General features: G+C 48.5%; 1 protein-coding gene and 1 long non-coding RNA gene across 2 annotated transcripts in view; one reads left to right on the forward strand and one right to left on the reverse strand.

Moving 5' to 3' along the window:
• Positions 1-19149, reverse strand: part of LOC119163199 (uncharacterized) — a 109733-nt gene that overhangs the window by 40235 nt on the left and 50349 nt on the right. The window lies entirely within an intron of this gene.
• Positions 757-18608, forward strand: LOC142771916 (uncharacterized). The gene is made up of 3 exons (XR_012886205.1): positions 757-1074; positions 13456-13599; positions 18187-18608. It is a non-coding gene; the product is annotated as an uncharacterized LOC142771916 (long non-coding RNA).

The following is a 19149-nucleotide window of genomic DNA, read 5'->3' on the forward strand; positions in this document are numbered from 1 at the left end:
TCTCGTTTCACCCACTTCGCCACTCGAGCCCACTCCTCACGTGGGCATCACGTCACTCGCGCCACCACTCTCCATCTGTCGGCGATAAAGAAGCCGCGAGCCGCTGGATGCGCGCCCCTCGAGAATCTCGCGGCGCCGAAAATGTGGACAGCGCGCCTCTGCCTACCGCGCGATCGCGCCGACGGGTGGGACGCCGTCGCGGCTTGCTTCCCGCTATAGTGTGCGCGTACCTTTTCCGGCTGTCACCAGCGTTGCGAGGGTTAGCCAGGCCGATCGCGTTCGTGAATGGCGAAGTCAACCCCGACGAGGCGCGAGCCAGGGAAGCCGAACGCAAGCGTCGGCAGTGGAAGGCCAGCGACATCGACGAGGTGCGAGCCAAGAACACCGATCGCGTTCGAGAATAAAGACGGCGCGCGGGTAACACAGACGAGACGCGACCCAAAGAAGCCGGGTGCAAGCGTGTACAACGCGTCCAACCTCCCGTACCTTTGCGCTTGGAACAAACGTTTACTCGAGTAAACGCTACACCGAGTTTTGCTTCAAACCGTTCTTTTAGCACCCGCGTCGACGCCTGCTTCAACCGGGTCAACGCCGTGCGCGCCGCTGCTGCTTCGCGTCCCACCAGGGCTCCCTTTTGGGAGATGGTCCATATTTTTTTTTACTCCTCCCCACCTACCTATAGTGGGTTATATACCCCGCTTTAAGCGTAATCAGCATCATTAGCATCGACACAAAAATTCGAAAGGCCTCGTGAAGACGAAGACAGTCACAGCGCGCGCTTCACCGGCCGATGCCGACGGGTCTCGACCAATCCTAGCAAGACCGATTCCCGCTGACGAAGGTCTCCGCGGTCGCAACGCCGTCGTGGGAGACGCGCGCCCGTCAAGGGACCGTGCCAGGGGTGACGTCGTAACCAGGTTCGGAAGACAATTGACGCAGACTGCGTCGGCGCACTTGCAGCAACTACTGGGCGAGTCGGTGGTGCTTTCGTTAACAAGAAGCCCGACGACGACCCATCGCACGTAACCGGCAGCGGCTCGCTGGTTAGCACAGCGCGTCATCGACTGACGCACGGTACGTGAGTACTAGTCGAGGAATAGTTGCGAGACACCGTGACGTGTCGCACAACGCTGAGCAGGTCTTTGAAAAAAAAAAAAGGGGAGTGCTACTATTCAAAATCATAGCATATATGTAGCTGCTTATTACTGTGCTTCATAGCGCGAAGAAACTTGGACACAGGGAAAAACACGGTGTGTGCAGCTTTCTTAGTACCACATCTTGCTATGAAATTACAGAAAAGGGAAATTAATGATTACCCGTTTGTAGCACAAAAACAAACAAAAAAACCCCATAAACTTCTCAGAAAGGAAGCTCCTTAGTTGCCGTTGACCTAGTCAGGGCATCGATTGATTGATTGATTTGTGGGGTTTAACGTCCCAAAACCACGATATGATTATGAGAGACGCCGTAGTGGAGGGCTCCGGAAATTTTGACCACTTGTGGTTCTTTAACGTGCACCCAAATCTGAGCACACGGGCCTACAACATTTCCGCCTCCATCGGAAATGCAGCCGCCACAGCCGGGATTCGAACCCGCGCCCTGCGGGTCAGCAGCCGAGTACCTTAGCCACTAGACCACCGCGGCGGGGCATAGTCAGGGCATCGAACCCGGAACCACCGCCTTAACGTACCGCTCCCTTAACCAATAAAGCTGACCAGGAAGCTAATCTTTTCCATAATCCTTCTGCCACCTTGCGGGATACCACAATACCGATTTGCAATGAGCATATATATTTCACCTAGAACAAAATGCGGCCGCCACAGCCAGGATTCGACCCCTCGACCTTCAGGTCAACAGTCAAGTATAACAACCACTACACCCCCTTGGAGCGTCTTGCTTAGTACACGTTATCGAGTACAATTTGTAGTTAACGTTACCTGATACGAGACTGGTTCACATTTATTGTACACGCGGAATGGAATGCACCATTAAATGTAGAAAGTGCAGAAAAGATCAGCGTAGAAGCAATCCGTTAAGCTTACAGGTCCACTGGCAGTAAAATCTATAAGAACGGTTCTTGGTGAGCAGACATGCCTCGTTGGATATATTCAGCTGGGCGTGCGCAACAGCTCTGCGGATGCAGCCTGTGCCATAAGAAATGACTGGCAGGTTGCGTTCACAGAGCAGGGGCGGCGCCAGCGGGGGATATAAGGGGGGGGGAGCTGGAGCCTCTCCCAAAACTTTTGCCTGCCCTCCCTTTGCCCCCACCTCCAAGAGGAAGCTTAGTCGAAATTACGTGGTCAAAACCGTGACAACTCGTATGTTCCCAGCCTCCCTGCCCCCTTGAAGGTACTCAATTGTCGCGGGCGCTCCTCAGTAAATAAATCGTGGCACCGACCCTGCCACAGGGCTGCTGCGGACGCCCGACTAAATCTAGTCTATACTGTGGAGTGATGAGGTAGTCGACGTCGGTGACCTTGTGGAGAACTTTGTATTGCCCGGTGTATCGTGGAAGGAGCTTCTCGCACAAGCCTTCACGCCGATGTGGCGTCCACAGTAGGACGAGAGTCAGCAGGGTAGTCAACGTCGCAGTGCCAGTCATCGTAGCGGACTTTTTGTGAGGCCTGAGAAGCAGTGAGCCTCGTGTGTTCGATTTGGCGAGCGACGCGGGCTCGAGAAGCAACGTCCTGAGCATACACCGTTGGTTCGGAAGTATGAGAAGAAAGGAGTGTGTCGAATGGCAATGCAGGGTTGCGGCCGTACAGAAGGAAGAATGGAGAATAGCCGGCGGTGTCATGCTTTGACGAATTGTATGCAAACCTAACGTACGGGAGCATTGCGTCCCAGTCACGGTGATCAGCAGAGACGTACATGAACAACATGTCTGTAACAGTTCGGTTGAGGCGCTCTGTGAGACGGTTGGTCTGCGGATGGTAAGCTGTAGTAAGGTGATGTTCGGTAGAGCAGCTATGGAGGATTTCGTCGATAACTTTTGCGATGAAGCAGCGGCCCCGATCCATCAGAAGCTGGCGCGGAGCCCCATGTCGCAGAATGACGTCATTCAGTAGAAAGTCTGCGATGTTTGTAGCGCAGCAACTTGGCAAGGCGTGAGTTATAGCGTATCTGGTCGCATAGTCAGTTGCGACAGCGATCCATTTGTTGCCTGACACGGACGTTTGGAAAGGCCCGAGCAAGTCGAGGCCGACGCGGAAGAATTGTTCCGGGGGAATGTCGATAGGTTGGAGCAGGCCAGCCATACGGAGAGCAGGATGTTTGCGACGCTGGCAGCGCTCGCAAGCAGCGTCATAGCGACGCACAAATTTATACAGGCCAGGCCAAAAGAACCGTTGCCGCTCACGGTGATAGGTGCGTGAAAAACCCAGGTGTTCTGCTGTAGGAACGTCATGCAGATGTTGAAGAATGGTGGCACGCAGGTGTGGGGGAATAACTAACGAAATTCCGGGCTGTCAGGCTTCATGTTGCGGAGATACAGAATTTCGTTGCAGAGGACATATTGACGGAGCGAAGGGTCGAAATGTCCTGAAGATACTCGCTCAATGACCATCTTGAGGGTTGCGTCCCGGCGCTGCTCTGTGCCGATGTCGCGCAAATCAGATATGGTGAGCACGCAAGAATCGCTCTCATGGACTGCGAGACTAGCAAGGTACACTGGATAACGTGAGAGACAATCGGCATCTTGATGCAACCTGCCAGACTTATAAATTACGTCGAAGTTATACTCCTGGAGACGTAGAGCCCAGCGACCTAGGCGACCAGTTGGGTCCTTGAGCGACGACAACCAACACAAAGCATGGTTGTCCGTAATAACTAAAAACTCCTGACCGTACAAGTAGGGGCGAACTTTCGCTACAGCCCAGATCAACGCAAGACACTCGAGCTCCGTTATCGAATAGTTTCGCTCAGATGTGGAGAGAAGGTGGCTGGTATACGCAATAACACGCATTTGGCCCTACTGGTGTTGAACGAGGACGGCGCCGATGCCATGAGCACTGGCGTCTGTGCGAACTTCAGTCGTCGCGGACGGGTCGAAGTGAGCCAATATTGGTGATGAAGTGAGCAGGTCGATCAGCGAGGAAAACCCAGCTGCTTGGTCTTGGCCCCACGAGAAGGGCGCATTCTATTTGAGAAGATCAGTTAGTGGTCGTGCAATTGTAGTGAAATTGCGTATAAAACGTCGGAAGTACGAGCATAAGCCCACAAAACAACAAACATCTTTGGTAGTAGAAGGCAGAGGAAAGTTCCTGACAGCGGTAATCTTGTCAGGGTCCGGTTAGATGCCAGCAGCACTTACACGATGACCAAGGACCGTGATTTCTCTTCATCCAAAATTGCACTTTTTCAAGTTCAGCTGGAGTACCGCTTGACGAAAAACGGCTAGAATGGTCGACAAACGAGTTAGGTGGCTTTTAAAATGTTGTGGAAAAAACAATCACATCGTCGAGGAAGCAAAGGCAGACGGACCATTTATAACCACGAAGAAGAGAGTCCGTCATGCGTTCGAACGTTTCCAGAGTGTTGCACAGCCCAAAAGGCATAACCTTGAACTAACAGAGGCCGTCCGGTGTGACAAAGGCAGTTTTTTCTCGGTCTAAGTCGTCGACAGAAATTAGCCAATAGCCCGAACGCAGACCTATAGATGAGAAGTATCGCGCGCCATGAAGGCAGTCAAGGGCATCGTCGGTTCGTGGCAGCGGATATACGTCTTGCGGGTTATCTTGTTTAAGGCAACGCAAAATCTCCAACTGCCATTCTTCTTTTTGACTAAAACAGCAGGTGACGCCCATGAACTTGAAGAGGCCTCTATGACTCCTTTGGAGAGCATCTTCTCGACTTCTCGTTGTATGACCTGGCGTTCAGACTGGGAAACACTATATGGTCACCGTCTAACTGAACTAGCATCGTCGGTATGTATTTGATGACGCACGGCGGACGTTTGACACAAAGGGCGGTCATCGATGTCGAAAATATCTTGGTAGGTGGTCAGAACGTAGTGGAGTTGCGCAGCCTGATAGGGCAGAAGATCAGGGGCAATCATCATCGTGATTTCGTCGGTAGGTGCTTTTGCTCGGCTGGCTGCAAGAGGGGACGAGCAGTCTTCAGGGTCTAATGCCACGATGTTACATGCATCAAGTGGGGAAACATGGTCTAACAAAATGCCTTGCGGGAGAACTTGGGTTGAACTACTAAAGTTGAGGAGCGAAAGCTGAACGTAGTTGTCCACTATAGTCATGATGGTATACGGCACAGCAACACTTCGGGCCAAGAGCACATCCACTAGGAGAGACATTATGTAGTCACCGTCAGGAAGAGCTGGTGGAATCGTTAAGACCACAAACGTGGTGGCTTGCGGTGACAGCCGAACATAATCAACAGCGCACAAGCCACAAGCAGTGAGACGATGAGGATGGCACAGCCCCAAGTCGACACAGTTCAAGTTGGAGAACGCCGGTTGCACAGTCGATGAGAGCGGCATGAGTGGACGAAAAATCCAATCCAAGAATCAGGTCGTTGGGGCACTGCTCAAAAACTGCAAAGAGAACAGATGTGCGGTGATTGGCGATTGCGATGCGTGCTGTGCACATTCCTGCGATGGAAAGACTTCTTCCGTCGGCGACACAAATAATGCCAGAAGCAGCCGGTGTGAGAACTTTCTTCAGGCGGGACGAAGTCGGGCACTCATCACAGAAATATGCGCCCCGGTGTCAATAAGTGCAGAAACAGTCAGGCCGTCGATCAAATTTCGTCGTGTCGGCAGTACAAGGAGAGGATTTGAGGTCGGTATCGAGGATGCAGCTTCACCTCTAAGAGCTGCATCGCTTAGTTTCCCTGATGAGAATTGAGTGGGGAGGTCGGGCGTCATCCGTCGTAGAGGGGAAGGGGATGACCGGCGACGGTGAGCGGCTGTGCTCCATATCAGGGGTATCGAAGGCGTTGGATTCGAACGGTGGAAGGCGGCGTTAGTTGTCGGGGACCAGCGGAGTGTTATACTGTGCTCGGGACGAAGACCAATGGGTGTGGCAATACCGTGTGCCGTGCCCTATGCGGCGGCAGTTAAAGCATATTGACCGATCATCCGCAGTTCTCCGTTCGGCCGGATTGCGAGAGCGTGGATAAGACCATTCCTGGGGCAAAGCGCGGGGCAAGCAGCGACCTTGAACGGAAGCTAATTGGTCGAGACTGAGCAACGGCGCAGTCATCGAAGCTCAAATTGCCGAGTTCTTCCCGCACGATCGACTGTACCAAGCAAAGCTGAGATACTTGTGAATCGACGTGGCCGTTGGTGGGAAAAGCAGGTGTAATTGCTTCGATTTCTCGCTGGACGATTCGCGTAATTTCAGACGCCGGTAAAGCTTGCCGACGAGAGGTCAGTCCATCTTCGCAGGAGAATGTTGCTGCGGTGTTTGGCAGACGAGTGAAAACGCCGGCATTCCTGAATGATTTCCTCGATGGTCACGCAGTTCCGGCACATTAGCAGGTTGAACGCATCTTCCACTATACCCTTGAGAACGTGGTCAACCTTATCAGACTCCGACATGTCGTTGTCGACTTTACGACATAGAGCCAGCACGTCCTGTATATACGAGATATACGACTCTGTGGACGTCTGAGCCCGTATAGACAACTCCTTCTTTGTAGCCGCCTTTCGACCGATGGGCTTCCCAAATAAGTCGCGAAGCTTCTCCTTGAATGTATCCCAAGTGGCGATCTCCGCCTCATGGTTCTTGTACCAGACTTTGGCCGTGCCTTTCAGGTAAAACAGCACGTTGGCCAGCATGATACCGGTTGAGCGCACTGGTACGTTCGTAGTCAGCTATCCAGTCGTCAACATCAACTTTGTTCGTACCGCAGAACGTTCCTGGATGTTTTGGATGCCTCAGCACGTATGTGGGTGGGTGTGGGGCCAATGGAGGCGTTGCCGTGGATGGTGCAGGCGTCGCCGAAGCTGATAGAGAGGTGGCCGTGGGATCAGTCCCGTGTTCCATCACGGAAACTCCGATTTGACGACCACTGCGGAGCTCCGTTGTATGGCGATTCATTACCCAGCACATCCACCAATTTGTTTGGTGGATTACAAACATGGAAGAGAGAAACGAGTGTATCTGCAACATTTACAGGTAGGTGTGACACCCCAGGGCTGCAAGCATCTCGCGCTTCGAGTCCGCTTCTTTTTCATTCCTTCGTCTATGACGGCGGCGCCATGCCTACTGCCTCGTAACAATATGTTTGAAGCGACTGGCATAGGTCTTGTAGGTGACACGAACAAGCTTTCTTATGTGATTCTTACAGAGAAGAGAAAAGTGAGCTTCGTAACTGTCTGCATTTGGCAAGAGTTCTTGTGGCGAGAGTTCTTCTGGGCATTAGGAGATGGCGTAGGGTGAGCCCAGTCGGCCAGAGCTGCGCTGTCGTCGGAGATAGTGGGGGCACGACCGGTCGGCACGAAATCCAGAGAGCGAGTGTTTCAACGCGTACGTTAGGCGCACATCAGGTTTATTGCGTATGAGCCGACGAGTCGGCGGTTTAGTGAGTGGAGGTCGCTGCGGCGAGCATGCGAGGGAACGTGTGACATCAGCGGGCTCTGCGAGGAGAGTGTGACGTCAACGTGTAGCAGGGGCATGACCTACTTGGCACTGTGCAAACACCTGCTGCATATGAAGCCCAAATAAGTAACATCCCCCTGCACATTGTGTGTTCCAACAGCGAACAAAAGCGCACGCAACCTGGAGTGAGGAACAAAAACAAGCCGGGCCATCCCGTGGCTTAGAGGGGGGCGTGTGCGATGACGTCCTTCACGTAATAGGCCTGCCGTTGAATGCTGCTCAAGCAGTGACGAAACACTCGTGACTTCTTTGCGCAAACACGTACACGGACACAAGGAAAAGAGGCAAACAACACGGGCGCAAACTCACAACTGGTTTATTTTGAACAACGAACTGTACTTATATCTTCACGTAGCTCACACGCCCCCCCATCGGTGGATCCAGGAACAAACGAGATAACCCAAAGCAAGCTTATTCAGCGCTACGTCATGATAAGAACCACGAAAAAACGGCAAAAAATTTGAAGAGTTCACGCATCTGCAGACGGATTGTAGCACGTGCCTTTCAAAAAGTGAAATTCTTTATCGGACAAGGTGACGGAAGCTTGGCTAACACATTTTTCTTTCATGTTTCTAATATGGAATGCTTCAATCAACTCCCTGTTAATTTTTCTCTTGTGAGTTGACAAAATCTTTGTGTCTGAAAAAATTGGTACGCACCCACAAGACTTGCAGTGATCCACCAGATGTGTTCTTCCTGAACTACGTAATGCCGAGTCATGCTCCCTCAACCGTGTGTTTATACACCTTCCAGATTGCCCGACATAAGATCTGCCACAGCTGAACGGAACCTGGTATACCACTGCTGTTCTGCAAGACCGGTAATGTTGGCTGTGTTTCATCTGGCAGTTGTTCTTACTCTGCGTAGTGCCGGACTCCACCATGTTCCGAAGTCGTGGACACAACTTAGACAGCTTGTTGGGTGCTGAAAAAACCGAGGTTACTCCGTATCTCGCTGCTACGTTTTTCAAGCCTTGGGACAACCTATGAACATATGGGAGAACTGCAAGTTTTCTTTTTTCACTTTGTACTCTTCTGGGACTTCTTTCCGTACCTTTTATCACTGGGATGAGTTTTTTGCAAATAGTGTTCAGCAAATGGCTGGGATACCCAGCTGCCCTGAGCCTGCTTAGCTGGTCCTGAAAGCTGGAAGCAATCTCGTGCACACATGACCGAAGCAACGAAGATCTAAAGCATGAGGATACTATCGCATTTTTTATTACTTTTGAGTGACTAGATGCAAAATTTAGCAGTGGTTTTTTGGCTCGTGGACTATACCGCCAACACACGTGATCTGCCTTGAAGAGCAACTTGATGTCCAGAAACTGTAGAGACTTGTCTTGTACAAACTCTATTGTGAACTTCAGCCCACAGGAATTCTCTCTAAACACCTTGAGAACATTGATGACGTTCTGGTTATAGTTATCTTTAGGTACGAGTACAAGATAGTCGTCCACATACCGGAAGATGTGTTCCGCAATCCCTGCTAGACTACCTGACACTTTTCTATCAACGCGACTGAGGAAAATGTCACTTAGGATGGGTGCTACAGCCGACCCGATACATACACCAGCCTTCTGCACATATAGGTCCTTGCCAACACCAACAACAGTGGACTGTAAATACACCATGAGCAGTTCCACCCAGGAAGAAGAAAAAGACAAAAGTTGCCAAACAAGAGGTATTAGTTCTAGGTGAACAAAACATTCCTGCTGAGCACATCCAGGTGCTTGAAAAAGGTCCGAAGTACGCACTGGAAGTGTCACCGTCTCCTGTGGATAAGCTCGCGTTTTGCCGGCAGGTGTCAAGAAACGTAGAAGAAGAGCTTCGCCCAGGGTGCTCGTCTGAATGCGTGGATGTAGTGTCTCGGACAAGGAATCAACGCCAAAGGCCTGTGAGTGTTAGACCACTTTTGTCCTTTTTTGCAGAAGAAAAACTGAGGCTAATTCTCTCGGATAAAGAAGGCCATTTTGTGGTGCTGCCAGAAAGCCTGTTCGCAGAAAAGGCTAGTGCAGCCGTAGAGAAAAATTTTAAAAAAGTGCCGGCCAAGTCGGCCAACGTAAAGAAGAATGCACTTCAGTTATTGTCGAGTCTGGGACCCGACGTCGTCGCAGCAAATGTCAAGAAAGCAAAAGGAATGCAGCTTGACATGTTTTTCGTTGCCAAAACGCACAAGAATGACGTTCCTTTTCGAGCGATCGTATCAGAAAGACACACGTGGCTCGAAGTGGTCTCCCGCTTTCTACAAGGACAGTTGTCTGCCCTAAAAATTAATGACCCCTACCGAATCCGCAACTCGCAAGCCCTGGTTGACTTCCTTCGCAAAGATAACCCGTCATGCCTGAGCGCAGCGAGTATTGATGTAGAAGACCTCTACTATTCGCTTCCACACAGTGAACTAGTGGAGAGCGTAAAAGTTTGCATCACGCAACACAACGACGAGTTGGAGTTCCGGTCAAGGTGCGGGTTAACAGTGGAGGCATTTCTGGAACTGCTCATGGTGTATTTACAGTCCACTGTTGTTGGTGTTGGCAAGGACCTATATGTGCAGAAGGCTGGTGTATGTATCGGGTCGGCTGTAGCACCCATCCTAAGTGACATTTTCCTCAGTCGCGTTGATAGAAAAGTGTCAGGTAGTCTAGCAGGGATTGCGGAACACATCTTCCGGTATGTGGACGACTATCTTGTACTCGTACCTAAAGATAACTATAACCAGAACGTCATCAATGTTCTCAAGGTGTTTAGAGAGAATTCCTGTGGACTGAAGTTCACAATAGAGTTTGTACAAGACAAGTCTCTACAGTTTCTGGACATCAAGTTGCTCTTCAAGGCAGATCACGTGTGTTGGCGGTATAGTCCACGAGCCAAAAAACCACTGCTAAATTTTGCATCTAGTCACTCAAAAGTAATAAAAAATGCGATAGTATCCTCATGCTTTAGATCTTCGTTGCTTTGGTCATGTGTGCACGAGATTGCTTCCAGCTTTCAGGACCAGCTAAGCAGGCTCAGGGCAGCTGGGTATCCCAGCCATTTGCTGAACACTATTTGCAAAAAACTCATCCCAGTGATAAAAGGTACGGAAAGAAGTCCCAGAAGAGTACAAAGTGAAAAAAGAAAACTTGCAGTTCTCCCATATGTTCATAGGTTGTCCCAAGGCTTGAAAAACGTAGCAGCGAGATACGGAGTAACCTCGGTTTTTTCAGCACCCAACAAGCTGTCTAAGTTGTGTCCACGACTTCGGAACATGGTGGAGTCCGGCACTACGCAGAGTAAGAACAACTGCCAGATGAAACACAGCCAACATTACCGGTCTTGCAGAACAGCAGTGGTATACCAGGTTCCGTTCAGCTGTGGCAGATCTTATGTCGGGCAATCTGGAAGGTGTATAAACACACGGTTGAGGGAGCATGACTCGGCATTACGTAGTTCAGGAAGAACACATCTGGTGGATCACTGCAAGTCTTGTGGGTGCGTACCAATTTTTTCAGACACAAAGATTTTGTCAACTCACAAGAGAAAAATTAACAGGGAGTTGATTGAAGCATTCCATATTAGAAACATGGGAGAAAAATGTGTTAGCCAAGCTTCCGTCACCTTGTCCGATAAGGAATTTCACTTTTTGAAAGGTACGTGCTACAATCCGTCTGCAGATGCGTGAACTCTTCAAATTTTTTGCCGTTTTTTCGTGGTTCTTATCATGACGTAGCGCTGAATAAGCTTGCTTTGGGTTATCTCGTTTGTTCCTGGATCCACCGATGGGGGGGCGTGTGAGCTACGTGAAGATATAAGTACAGTTCGTTGTTCAAAATAAACCAGTTGTGAGTTTGCGCCCGTGTTGTTTGCCTCTTTTCCTTGTGTCCGTGTTTGCGCAAAGAAATCATGAATGAGTACCAACTCGCCCAACTTTCAGTACTGTAGTGACGAAACAGCTCGCCTATTTTAAACGAGCATGAAAGGATGCAAAGGGGGTGGGGGCAGTCGCTCAAGCAGCAATTGTAGACTTTGATTAAAAGGCGTGGTCGGGATCACCGGTGCAGGTGCATACGCTATTTCGGCAGGCCGCATCAGGCAGCGTGTATGCCCTGCCACGTGCTGCTCCCTCAATGCGAAGAGACTGTGTGAAAGTGTTGCTCTCCCTGGAGGGGCCGTATTCTCTTACACTAGCGTTTTGTAAAGCTACGTGAGATCAAATCATAGAGAGATCACCTACCAACCCTACTTTGTACACCATTCCAATTTTTCGCTATCGATTTATTGTTTTGCCCTAGCGGTGAAACCACATTATTCTTTTTAGAACCCGGACCACATGTGCCGCAAGAAACGAAACAGCGTGACTGCGAGAATTTTAAACAGGCGGTGGCACATCCTAGCACGCGCTTATTCTGAGCATTCTGTCTAGCAAAGCCAGTGATATAAATTCATAGAATAACTGTCAGTTTGACCACAAATGCGAAGCAATAAATACGATGGCAACAATCTGGAATATCATATGAAGAAAGGCCAGCAATTCACTCTTTTGGGAAACATGGTCCCTGCAGCGAGCAAAGTGACATTCATACGATACATGGCTTCAACAGAACTTTACAATAGAAGCACGAAACGCACACAGCTTTGAACCACAGACTGAAACTTCCTCAAGAGATAAGCGCACGAGGACAGGCGGCGACTCTCTGTAGGTCAAAGTGCAGGGTCAGAGGCGCGCAGCCTAACTCCGGGCTAAAGAACGGCGGGGCGACATTCAATCGTGCTTTGCGCAATCTTGAGGGTGAAGCCACACTGAAGTATCTGACATACACACACAGTAAGATGTAGCTGGATGAGTTGGTTCATAATTCTGGGTAAACTGGTGTGCGCAAATACAGACGACACAGAAAATAAGAGACAGGGACAAGTGCACGGGGGTTTACACACACACATCGCTGTAATCTGCTATCAGAAAATCCTCAGCAAATGCTCAATAACGAAATAACGCTTTACTGCAATTCTGCAGCAACGAAAATTAAAGGGACGTTGCTTGCTAACGCAAGTTCAGAGTACTTCAAGAGCAGCACTCGGGTGTATTTACTCACCCATATAAACTACGTTAAGTACCACAACAGTGCACTTGCGTGGCTGCCACCAGCTTGCGTTTATAAAACCTGCACGGTGCCGAAAGCACTAACGTTCGGAAGGAGCCGTCTCACGTGCAAGGCATCGTCATTGCCATTACGTCACTTATTCAGTAATTTGAGTCTCACTTTTTCTGTCTGTGCTTATTGTCGCTCAGTGAGAAAAATAAAAGGAATACGGTGGTAGCTCACACCACCAAGAGGTAAATGGGCTCAAGCTAACTCAATATAAATGAATAGGGCAAATATTTTAAATTATTACTGAAAGACTAACCAATTTACTTGAGAGACATAAAAAGTAAAATTTTAAAGTGTGCATTCTGTTACTATGTGCAACAGTGTGCACGTGTGACATATCGCTGATGGCTCTTGTATGATGCTGGTTAGATTCTTCACCAGTGTCAAATCTGAACGTAACTGCTGGTGTGCTTCACCTTCATGGCCATAGTTTGCTTCTGTAGTTGCCTCTTTCACTCTCCCTTTTTAAGGGAGAGTTCCCACGCATAGGCCACCAAATCCCGAACCCTAGACATAGACATCCTTACTGTAACACTTGTTGATTTAGTGGCGTAGGATATCTTGTACTAACGTGAAATCATTAGCTGTACAGATTGTGCTGGTTTTAGGTGATTCAGTCAACAGATATTTACACCTGCCACGAGAGGCAGTGATGATTCTGGTTATCCTACTACAGCCTGCACTCTGTCATACCCTTCTATTTACATGCAGGCACTTCAAGCAGCAGGACGCGGTGACCAACGTGTAGCGGGTCATACCAGCAGAGAGCCATGCATGTTGACGGCTTGTATCGCACCCTGGCCCAATGGCGTCGCACACACCTGGACCCGCTCTTCCGGGTCGGGTCCAGCAAAGGTAACGTTTCACATATGTGAAGTGCATACAACTGCAAAATCGCTTATGGGTCAACTTACTCGGATTGAGCCATAAGTGCGAGTCTGAGCGAGTCCGATTCAGAAAATTTATATGTCTGGTTGAAGAAAATATTGGTGAGTCTGAGTCGGAGCGAGTCCGGTTGAGAAAAATATCCGTGAGTCTCAGTCCCTTTGAGCCCTAAGCTCTACATATACTATCAATCCAGTGAGTCTGAGTGGGCTCCACCTTTTATTGCAGACCTATGGTCTTATCTACTCACCTATCAGCGTAATATTGGCTAGCATGTATGGTCGGATCCATTCACACATGCCTCAATGCACTAGCTTTCATGTGGCGCCTCAATGTTTATTGATGAGATGCATGAGGGGAGGGGGGTGGCATGACCTCCCCGCAAGCACTTTCGCTGGACGTTCTTCATAGAAATATTTCGTGCAAGTTGCATATTTCATAAAAATCACTACTGAATCACAGCTACTGATAACTCATATTTGAAGGAACAAGATAAGAATGCATATTGTAGGGCACTAATATGACAAATTGGCATTCAAGAGCCTTTACAGCACGAGTAGAAAAGCTAACTTTAATTTATGCCAGTGGACTTGCAAGTAGGCTCGCACAGGCTCAGATCAAGCCGTAAGTCAGAGTCCAGCTGAGCAATATATTGACGAGTTTAAATGAGTCTATTTGAAAAAAAAAATGGCCCCGTATCTGCACGTTTCAGTCATTGAACGATGATAGTCTCGAGAAGAGTTCACTGAGCCTGGGTCTGCGTGCGTGTGGTTGATGAAAATTTCAGTGAGGCTGAGTTTGAGTAAGCTCACAGAGCAAAATATATTTTTTGAGTGAGTCCGAGTGAGTTCCTATATCTTAGCTGACCTATGGTGGAGCCATTTTCATCATGCTGGGAACTGGAGACATGGCACGTGTGCGCGAAACTATGCAGTTAAATTTTTGTCACTCCATGAATCAAAATATATAGTATGCGAAAATTCCAACACGCCCCGTTGGAATCTACTTGGAACAAAGCTAATTCCAGCACTAAGATGTGCAATATGTGACGTGTCTTCAAGGGGCTCTTACATGCAGTTTCTGTTATGGGGCAGGCGATTATGTCGAAATGATCAAATGTGACTGAAATAGTCTTGGAGGCCTTCAGCTAAGCTACAACCAAAAGTGAATTAAAGGGTTCATGCAACACTTTTCATGTAGCTATAGATTGGATTCACTAAAGACGCTTATTGCCTCACGAATTCACTACCATGGAAATTCCTAGAATCCGTCCAGTATGAGCGGGGTTACAAAGTTTTGGTGAATGCTGCAATCGCATTCTCTTTTCCTTGAAGAAAGTACTGGAAGCTAAGCAAGAAAGGATAGCACGGGGAAAGAAAATAAGCCACATGTGCCTCGTGACCTTGAGCACTTTCCTCTTATTTTTTGCCTTGAATACGCAGATTTTCAATGCAATAGACCTCTTCTTGTTAGTAAACAGTGTGACGTCACTGCAGGTACCCCGCTCACTATATCCTCTCTCAGAGCAGGTGCTGGTTGGCAAGAAAGTTCTGCCGGCAGCATATTTCAGCATAGCTGAGTTGCGTGCCCTGCATTCCTTCGACAAAAATTTCTACATTGCTACGTTATAAAGTCACAGCTTTTGAAAGAAGGGGGTTGCGGAAGGGTCACTGCTCAAAGTGTGAAAATCTGCTCGTCGTGGCTGGATGGACGGAGAAACAAATAAAGTACTAAGAGACGCAACTAGCATGCAGTGGGCTTTACCCACGTAGATGACAGCCATAAAATAATCTGATCTTTTTCGAAAGAACACTTACATTTATCTACAAATCACAGGACATCCATTATTAATTGAAGTAATCGATGATGCGCGTCGGCACACGTTTGCCTTGCAGCGAGTCAATTAATTTCTCACGCAGCTTGCAAAATATTTCTACTTTGGCTTCAGCATTCTCTTGACAAAAGAAGTTGTACGCGGAAACGTCCAGCACCGACACTTTCTAAAGACGACAACGACTGCGTAACAGCCGCAGCATGTCCAGCACGTGACGAGAAAGGAGGAGCGTCTCCACGTGAAGAGAAGCAGATCGACATTTGAGAGAAAACCAACACTCCACGGCAGCTTTTTTTTTCGCTCTTTTTGCACGTGTTGTTGAAAGGAAAAGGGTTATGTGGCAGGCCATGAAAGAGGGAAGCATGGCACCAGTGCACGAGAGACGCCCCCACCCCCCAAGGTGCAGAGCCATGCTCCCACAAGTGGCAAGGACTGCAGAAGATAGTGCCTTTTTCCTTTCCTTCAACCACACATTCATTCAACCCAGTGACTGCTTTTTTTTTTCTCTCTTCACGTGCGGCATTGGAAGGAGAAGGTTACGTGGCAGGGATAAAAAAGGGAGAAGCGTGACACGGGTGCGTCGCAGGTAGAGCAAACATTCCATCGCAGCGTTGAAGTGTCGCAGGTGCTGCCTCGGGATCAGGCGGGGTGCTGAGAGTATTTTCGGAGTGTGGTATGTTCGAATAAACTGCCGCAAGTGCTTGGCGTTCGAATTATCGGGCCTTTTTGCCCATTAGAATACACATAGCTTTGACGCGACCTCATCGTGAGTTTGAATTAACTGGAAGTTCGAATTAAGCGTGTTCGAATTGATGAGATTCGACTGTAGTATATATCATCCGGAGATCATGCACTCTTATTTTTCTGCACGTCGCGCATATGCCAAGATGTACCCACTCGCAGATAATCGCGTCAGATGTATTTTTACCTTGACTAAAATGTCAGATCGTAAAGTTCCATTGACAACCGGTTACTGCAACCGGCCCACAACGAGTACCAGTGTTTTCGCAAACAGGACGCACCACGTTATTCACACTGCACACACCACGCACAATATTCTCAGTTTCACCATCCGTAAAGGTATGCACCAATATTGTCGATGCCTTTCAACGCACACTACACGCCACAGTCAACTGCATAATTTCGAAAACGATGCCGCTGTTCCTCGCACAGGCCGCCACGTGTGTTCACTTCTCCAAGATAAAAAGCCAGCCAGCGTGGATAATATTTCATCACGCACTTTACCACACATCTAGATGTTCTCCGACACATACTACAGCTAATGTTGCCACTGTGAGATGAAGATTAAGCTTTCAAAAAGAAAAAAAAAAAACTTGCCCCAAGCACCGAGCGACTGCACCCCACTCAGCCACCGGCGGGGGTGTTTTGCCAACTACCGCCTTGCACGCGCACCGGTGACGTCACGCTGTGACGTACCCCGCCATGGGTCTATTGCGCATGCACACATGTACACTTCCATGGCCTTCCATGGAAGTTTCTGTAATGACCGAGTGTGCCATCCTTATATCAGCTAATAATGGCTGATATATAACAGCAGCACTGAGTGATTTTTGAGCTAGTTGTGTCATTTGTCGAGAGAAGAGAAAGAAATTTTCAGCTTACTTCGAGAACTTATTGCGATTTGCAGGCCACATGCTGCGCTATATAATATTTGGCTCGCGTGTTCTTGGGAGCCTCAACTACCAATCAGCAGTGTTTTTGGACAATGTTCAAAAAGTGTTGCAGGGCCCTTTCGAGAGAAATCAGCATAAAAATTGAAGGTACTTGCGCCACACGAAGTGGCATAACGAGAGCCAGCTATAACCCCCATCCTTGATATGGGAAGGCAGAGCTTCGATTCAGTCAATTAAGCAAATCTACAATAATTACAAATGCATAATTCGTAGCTAGGCGAGTAAGTGTTTTGTGCTGCCGAAAGACAAACTTCCTATGCTCCTCAAAGAGAGGTGAGGTGTCCCTTTAAGAAGTTACATAAGACAATCATCTACGAGGGGAAAAAAAAAAAAGACTGGAAGTACTTTGTTGAATAGTGCAATACATACATGCTGTATGCTATATCATGACACATAATGACGTGACGCAGTTGTGCCGACCAAGAAGAGCATCAGCGGCCAAACGACGAACTCGTTTGTGCTGTACGGTGCCGTGTTTGTGGGCGGTGCCGTGGCCACCTTTATGTTGGTGCTCGCCATCCTCACACCATCCTCTCGGACATCGGGCAACAGCCGTTTGCCACTGATCGCCGCGCAGCGGGTACGATTACGGCAAAGTTGGTGCAGGCGCAGCTGGGTGACGTGCCAAACAAACAGACACGATTTGATCACTGCAGCCAGTTTATTTATTCTTTGGTGCCAGCAAAGAGAAAACGGCAAGCAAAAAAATAAAATGTACATGGCTCAAATGTCTTGAACCGTGCATCTATGCTTTTTAACGTTATCACTTTTTTCAGGAAACGCACAAGTTTTGAAACTTTATGTGTTTTGAAATTCGTTCTGAATACAATTTTCAAGTAAAACGTTTTATTTGGCAGTTCCTTCGAAGCTCGTGTCAGCCAGGTAGCATAACAAGGAATAAATGATTACCTACAGATAACTCTAGCCTATGAGGGCCGTGTGAAAGACTCAATTTGTTAGTGGCTTGGAGGCCACCGTGCATCAGTGTCTGGCTTCACGCACGTGGCGCAGGAACGTGTTGTATTGCAGGCCAACGAGCGGACAGTGAGGCGATCCCATGGCCTCATCTTCTCGCGACAGAGTGGGCCAATGCCCAGCGAGGAGGCACCACTGCTGTGCCTCTACGACCGAAACACAGAGCGGAAGAGGGAGCCTGTGAGATACCAACTGCTGAAGCATTTGCCCACCAGGCGAGTGATTCCATCACAACTCCTGTTTATTTGTATCACATTAGGGTTGGCATTAACTGATTTCGTAGCTCAGGGCAGTGTGCTACGTACATGAACTTCTTTCATGAGCATGCGTGAAAAATGTGTGTGCATGCGCATCAGGCACGTAGCCAGAATATTTTGGAGGAGCATTGTATGGTTTGACCCCTCTTACATAGTTGGTGCATGTTTATACGTGTCTGTACCTATATATTCACATACTTGATAAAAAAATGTTGGTGGTTGAGTAACTTCCACAGTGCATCTCTCCAACAGCCCAAGCGTGTGCGCGAAACACACAATGCAGCATAGATTAGCCCCGCTTGTTTCATTTCCAGGAGATCATCTTCATGCGTACTCACTGAAGGCACATAAACATGGTGGTGAATATTGGCAAGTGTTAGTAAAAGCGTATCTGAGTCGCTTGAATCGAGGGTGCTACCGATATGAATTGGCTGATGGAGTTATAAATGACCGAATTAATGTAACAGGACCAGGCTCTAGCTCTTAAAAGACTTCCATATAAAACAGCTGAAAACAGGCCAGTTTAACTCCCAAGATTACGTGCTCCACAGCCTCAGGAACACCTGTTGTATGGAGCGCTATTAGGAGGAACCGTACATCACAACCACACTTTTGAGATGCTTAATACTGCAATGGGCTCACCAAAATGCAATGTATGAATTTTGTGTGGCATGAAAATTCTTAGTTGAGCTGTCACTGTTTCTGATTTCAAAGCACACATTAACAGTAGCACCAAGGATGGGTATTACAGTTAGGCTAA

Source organism: Rhipicephalus microplus, chromosome 9 (assembly GCF_043290135.1).
Source record: "Rhipicephalus microplus isolate Deutch F79 chromosome 9, USDA_Rmic, whole genome shotgun sequence".
NCBI lineage: Eukaryota > Metazoa > Arthropoda > Arachnida > Ixodida > Ixodidae > Rhipicephalus > Rhipicephalus microplus.